We start from the raw sequence: 7,367 nt of genomic DNA, 5'->3' as shown, positions 1-7,367 counted from the left end.
TCTGAGTTCTCTTCACAAACAAAAAAGAAATCATACATAGCCTTTAATAAAAAACTTATATCCCAATTTCACCTTTAGTGTGAATGCTAAAAACAAAACCTTTCATGCTTAAAACTATTACTTTCTCCTGTGAAGAAAACCAGTTCAGTCACAAAGTATGTGAAACATACTCTTTCTGTTATCATTTACTTATATCCAAATTCTCAGAAAGTGAAGAGATGAAATTTTAGATTCTTACTGTATGAACGTATGGAAGCAGCCGTTCTTAAATCTGAAGGCAATTAGCAAGGAGATGCAGTGTTTGTTCTATTTCAGACTTTGAAACAATTCTTAATGAAAGTTTATCTCATGCAGATGAGTTTTTAGATTTGAATTCCTGAATTTGTTTCCAATTTTATCAGATTTTTTATTTTATCCCAAAGCATCCTGTTCAGAGACTATAATATAATATTATATAATCCTCACCAACAGCTACACATCATCCAAACACATAAAGCTTGCAGCAACACTGATAAGCAAAAATTTATCCTTATCTCTTCACTCAGCATCGTGCAGGAAGGACAGGAAGGAAAAGCACCTCTGCTTCACATGTTCTTCTCTTGGCACCAGATCTTCCTAGGACACTGTAACAACTACAAAAACACATCCAGCTTCAGTTTTAAAAAATAGTGAAAGTGAAAAAGATCAATTCAATAATTAATGGACAACTACAAAGTTTTCTATTCAGTCCTAAATCTTCTGGCCTACTTATGACTGGAAACTGTCTATATTGCCCTTCATTACTGAATAAAGCCACGTTTCTTAGATGCTTTCACAAGCAATCTTTTATACTATGACTGATATATCTTTAGCCAATTACAAAAATCCTTAATTTAATGCACAGTTTCACATATGAGAAAAAAATTAATAATATCTTTTATTATTTCTACTATTCCACTGAATTCCAAACCTGCAATTAGCTGTAACTGTATGAACTGTAACTACAGTAAGATTGTTCAATCTAAAGTTGAAACTTTGAATGTATGGTAAGGTTTCAATTAATGGACTAAATAATTCTGCAATGATTTCTGGTTTCTTGTGAGTACTATGACTTGCACAACTTTATACTTCTTTTTGTAAAAGGGATAACTGTAAGCCAACAGTGTCTTCAACAGAAAATAATCTATGATTCTATATTCTCACAAGCAAAAAATTTTCAGTCAGAATGTAGTACACTAATTCAGCATTTTAATTACATGATGTTAATTCTATGAAATTTTCTAAGACTCTCTTGGTCAAATAGAGGCATGAGACATCTAATTTGACTTTTCTGGTTCTTAACCTCAGAGCTAAAATATACTATTCATCTATAAAGACAATTTGAGGTGCTAAAGCTGTAGAGTAATCACAAAAAGTACTGTTCATGAGTCATAATGGTAAAGAGTAAAAAAAAAAAAAAAACCCACAACTTTGTTAAGCCTACATCCAATGGATAGAATACTTCCACTGTGAGAACAAACTGGGTTTGTTCAGCCTGGAGAAGAGAAGGCTCTGGGCAGACCTAATAGTGACCTTTCAGTATCTACAGGGGAGCTGTAAGAAAGAAGGGAACAGACAGGCTCATTAGCAAGGTCTGTTGTGATAGGGCAAGGGAAAATGGTTTGAAACTAAAAGAGGGGAGATTCAGATTAGATATAAGGAACAAATTTTCTTTATGGGAAGGGTAGCGAAGCAGTAGCACAGGCTGCCAAAAAAGCTGGAAGCCCTGTTCCTGGAAATGTTCAAAGTCAGGCTGAACAGAGCTCTGAGCAACCTAATTGAACTGTAGGTATTCCTTTTTATTGCAGAGAAGTTGGATAGAATGACCTTTAAGTGTCCCTTCCAACTCAAACAATTCTACGATTCTCTGTACAAAAAACACGCTAATGGTTATATGGTGATATTTAGTCGAGGCGATTATTCCCACAAATAAGATTTTCAAAAAGAAGCACTAAATCTAGGTGATGACCGTAGCAATGAGGACTAGGAGAGGCTTGCAATGCAGATGGGACTGTACCTCCAGCAATAATGATTCAAATAGCTTTGAACTAGTGAGACGATGGAACCAATCTTCCTGTAACACCACAGATTTCAATCACAATAAGATGTGACAACAGTAATTTATTTTTTTAACCCCTTTACGTGAAACTCAAAGCAATACTTTACTGAAAATTTTTGAATCTTCCAAAAATTCACAGTCCCCAAAACTTCAATACAAGTTATGAAACAGCTCATCAGTACAAAACGTTACTCTTTGATACTTATTTAAACACACTCGTAGAACATTTTATGAATTGAGTGTACTTTAGAAATGTCAGTATAGCTCTTTCATGAGCAAACTGAATATGAAATGCAAAGAAAAGCCACCGGTTAACAGTCTAAGGAAGACACATTTCAATAAAGGCATCAAACACTGATAGGAAGACATATGATAACACTAAAACTGAGTAGTTTCAGTTAAAGTTATCATTCAAATAAAAACTTGTGAAATATTAAGGTTTTCTTGTTTGTTTGTTTGTTTTTTAATATAGCGACATTAGTCCCAGATATTTAGAAACTTCATATTAAACCTCAGGATTATGGAGGACAATGATGAGCCAGAAAATTTTTTGACACAAATAGCCTTAAGATGTATATCTCCTCAGGTGTTAGATGAAAGACAAATTGCTTATGTCTTTAATGACATTAAGCGCATGAGGAAATCATTAAAGAATATACAGATCATTATCTGGAGTATGGATGAAAAGACATTTAAATGCCAGTGATTTCATTAATTTTATAATTGAAGATTGAGAATTGGCAGAGTAGAGGGTAACAAACCATGAATGAATGTGATTATAGGCTAATAGAGTATCAGATTCTTTCTGATTTCATTGAACTAGTTGGGGCTAAAATACATTCAGACACATACAGCATATGTATGTAGAAGTTAGTAATGCCTGGAAATCACCTTTCAGGCACACTATAAAAAAAGATTCATACAATTGCTGTCTCTACTTTCTGGGCTACAGTTTGCAGATAGGACAGAAAGATTTATCATGATGATATGAGTTATCTAACTTGCTGTTAAGCAGGGCTTTCATCCAAAATCCATTTTAGAAAGTTAAAGGCTAAACCTGTGCAAACCCTGAAGAGAGAATATACCTTGGAGTTCAAGACACTGTGAGGAGATTAAAAAAAAATAAAATAAATTAACAATGGCATTCTGAAACAGGAATATGATTCAGCACTGGGAAAGCTATGTTCAATTTGGAATACTATAAATGAGGAACTGATTCATTATCTATGCAGATGGATAACTCAGACAGGAGATCCACAACCTTCTAGCTTTCCTGATCCCCCATCTCTGCGTGAGGGAGTCCAGTCTACCTATATAAAGTGATGTCCTAGGGAAAGCAACCAAAAGTTTATTCATAGCTTTATTCTCTTAAGATAACTACTTCAGTCAGGATTTTCAACGGACACTAGACTGTAATTGTGTCAGTAATAGATAAGAAACTTTCTATTTCCAGCTCCAACCCAAATTAGTGCTAAAGGAAGCGGCAGAAGTTACAGTCATCCTTCCTATAAAGCCACGTTCTTCCTCTAGAGTGACGTGGCACCTTGAAGCAATAAAGGAACCTTTTATTCTATCTTGCTAGAGCAAAAATGAAAACACTAGCAACAGTATTTCTGTGACATAAATTGAAAAGTCATGGTTTTTAGCATGTAAATTTTACTTTGTGGTCTCTTAGATAAGTAGCACTTATCTAATACTGTGTTACTTCATATGTAATTTATGTCAGCATATACATTTTATATAAATTAGGAGACCCGGTTGTTTTAAAAGCTTTTAGGGTTTGGTGGAAACAATGTTTCTTGGTACACTTCTTGAAAAGAAAGGCACTGAATATCAATTTAGATAAAAGACAAGAACAAGAGATTTAAGTGAAAAATATTGTAGATGCATGCATAAAATCCAGCAGATTTTCTGAAACATCTTGAAGAGATTTTCAAAATTCATGAAGAAAAAGAAATCAGTTACCTACTAATAACAATTCCCAAACCTTTTATCCACTGTACCTATGAGACAGTAAAATACCAAGTAAAAATGAAATAAATATTAAAAAAAAAAAATCCAGTTCTCTCCCTAAGGAAGGCAAGAACGTATATTAGGGCTGAGACTGTAGTAGAGCCTGGAAAGGTGTGTTTTGCTTTGTTTTTTTGTTTGTCAGGAAAAGATAACAAAGAATCTGGTTTTAAGTTGTTTATTTGTTCCTGTTATTCAGTGCCTTGATAATTAAAATATAGTTTTCATTCTTTGTCAGGCAAAATATTATGTAGAAGCCTAATGATGCCACCCCCAAAGCATCATTAGGTTACTTGATGGAGGATATGATTTATGTATGTTATAGAAGCATTTACTCCAGGGAACTTTTACAAATCAGCAAGAACAGAATTTTGTTCACTGGTAAACAGAAATGTAATGACAGGATATTAGTTTTGGGTGGCTGATGTTTGATTTCCTGGAGTTATAAAGACATTCTGCTTTTCTACTAATGGCACTATATATCTGTGATAGAAATAATTAATGACTGTTCAACTTAGGTCAATACTGTGCTAAAAAAACATTGTTCAGTTGTACTCCTACATATATATAATTTTTAGAGGATAAATCAGAAAAAAAAAGAAAGTATATCTCAAATTCCTGCACGTTTGCACACCTTATGCTAGAGTGAAAAAGGGACTTTCCATTTTCAATTCTGCTTAAACACAAAAGATTTCATAGTCCCTTTAGTCACAAAATAGTGCAATATGACACGTAAGTCATTTCTGACAAAAAGATAACGTGGAGAAATGCAATTACTCATTGCTATTACTGTAGTGCCATCCTCTACAAAGCTGAACAGAATCCTATGAAGAAGATGAACAGGATGAAGCTTTTAAGTACTAGAAGAAAGAGAAAACATAACAATCAAATAAAAGGACTATTTTGTCATCCTCCCCACCTCCCCAGCTGTGAGATTATTAGCTCCTCACTAAATAATTAAAACTAACACAAGTAGAAATGATCACAGAAGCCTTTTCTGTGTAAGACACTGGTCTGCTGCATTAGGAACATTCATAATAGCCTTTCCTAATTCAAGTTTTGTTATGCTTAGCATTGTGATTGACATAATCTGAAATCAGGCAGCCTCCTACTGCTATTCCAGGCATCTAATTTCTAAAATTATTTTTCAAATGAAACGTTTAAACTGATAATCACAAAAAAAAAAAACCTATGCACTTTCAGATGAATAGTACTTGGGATACGTTGAGTGAAGGACAAATCAGTTCTAAGGTGCTATTTATTAAGTAAGTCAACCAATGGAAAGATAGCCTATCCAAATTGACTCAGTGTAGTCACTCAGATAGAATTTGCTTGTTAACTGAAAAGAAATGAAATTAAGAGGAAGAAACCTAGGTGGATAGAGAGATGAGTTCATCTGATAGCTATCCTTAATTTTCTAAAATTCTATGGATCTCAAGAACTCTCTAGGTTTGCATACATCCAAGAAAACACACTTTAAATCAGTTCAAAGCATTACTGTGAGACATTAAATATTATAACATACATATCAACAGTCAAGGATAATTCAGTGGGGCAAGTAAAGGTTGAGAGTAAAGATCTGAGAGTTGAGTGTTCATCCCCATCCAACATTGGATTATTGCCCTACCAATGATATAGTATTATAAGATTGAAAATCACCAAAGTTGCAACATTAATGTTTCTTACTCTCTGCGTTGAGAGAGCCATGGGAAATTCTTTGTGGAGGTTTGCAGAAATACTGAGATTTGTCTGGGGTACAGAACTATCATGCAGTGGAATCAAAATCACAATATGAGGCAGAACTTTTATGCGTTTTTTTGCAGGTACTGGTTTTAAAGACATCAACTCCACTGAATTTTAGTAACTAAATGGCACTTACAAGCCATTTCATTTAACCACATGAATTTGTAAGCAATACCAAAATTACACAAGACATTTTCAAAATTTCTCCAGCAATACTTGTCTCGAGATTCTTACAGATTACCAAGTAGGGTCATTATAAAAAAGAAAAAAAATCTCTTTTATAAAAATAAAACAAAACCATCTTTTCCCTCTCACCAGCTTTATTTAAGTATACAATCATGCTGTTGAATTACTACATCATTAGAATTTTCATTCTGTAGCACTGAATATATATTTTAAGTTTTTAATGCTAACTATAGAAGTACAGAGACTTTTTTAATAACTTCAGTTCTGTGAGAGGGGTGCCAGACACACAAAAGCCACTTCCATTACATTTTTGGAGATTACATCTTGAGGTTATTCCATTTTCAAGCCACAAAGATGCAGAGAACGTAGTCAGCTCTTACCAGTTGTAGGTAAAACAAAGATGATCAAAAGGAACAGGCTAGGGACATTTTGCTCCCTGAACTTACTACTATAGAACTCCTACTGATACATGGAAATGAAATGTGACATATGCAGAACTTAATGTGTCCTTCTTCTTTCCCAGATCACATAGGCAGAGCTGGAGCTACTTACTTTATCAAGTAATCTATAAATCAACCTTTTCAATTTTTATGCCCCTAGATGTTTCCAGTTCCCACTGTCAGGCTTCTATATATCTGCTAATCTAAGCGATGTATGGAGTTTCCAGTGCAGAAAGTGGTTTTGTCAGCAGTTGAGGTAAGATAGGTATGACAAGCAAAATAATATTAACTAAAGAAAAATAGTTCAAACTCAGGGTAAACGGCTTAAATCTCTAAAGCTACCTCATACATATTTCCTAGCCTGTTGAAAAACTTCCAAAAGTAGCTTATTGAAACTCTCCAGCTTGCTTAAAAACCTCAGCATTCTGTGACATTGTATACACTAAACACAGGACACTCGAGTAAGGCACAAGAGATGCAAAATATACCTTGGGAAGAAAAAAAAAATAAGATGCAATACTGGATGCAAACATTTTCTTTAGAAAAAAAGCACAATTCAGGCATATTGCAATTTGTTCATTTCAATTCATCGAACTGGTCTTAATAGAAGTAACTTTAAGGTTAAATAAATACATAAGTAAAATTGCCAAAAGCATCTGAAAGTATTTTGCTAACCTCAGGCTACTTGGAATACAAGGTGCAGCAGTGCAGAGTTTTATTATGAAGCAATTATTATAATTTACTTTCAGGGTTGTTACATGTACAACCTGCAGGCAAATGCTTCTAATCCCTTGGGTGCAATTACCTCATGATAATCGTATCAGTTGGTGTCATACTTACTTTTACTCAAAATGAAATGCTCAAAGGTAAAATAGATACTTTCTGATTGTAGGGAATTCACAGACTGTTTT

Source organism: Meleagris gallopavo, chromosome 10 (assembly GCF_000146605.3).
Source record: "Meleagris gallopavo isolate NT-WF06-2002-E0010 breed Aviagen turkey brand Nicholas breeding stock chromosome 10, Turkey_5.1, whole genome shotgun sequence".
In the NCBI taxonomy this organism is placed as follows: Eukaryota; Metazoa; Chordata; class Aves; order Galliformes; family Phasianidae; genus Meleagris; species Meleagris gallopavo.
Note: the sequence above shows the minus strand (reverse complement) of the source record.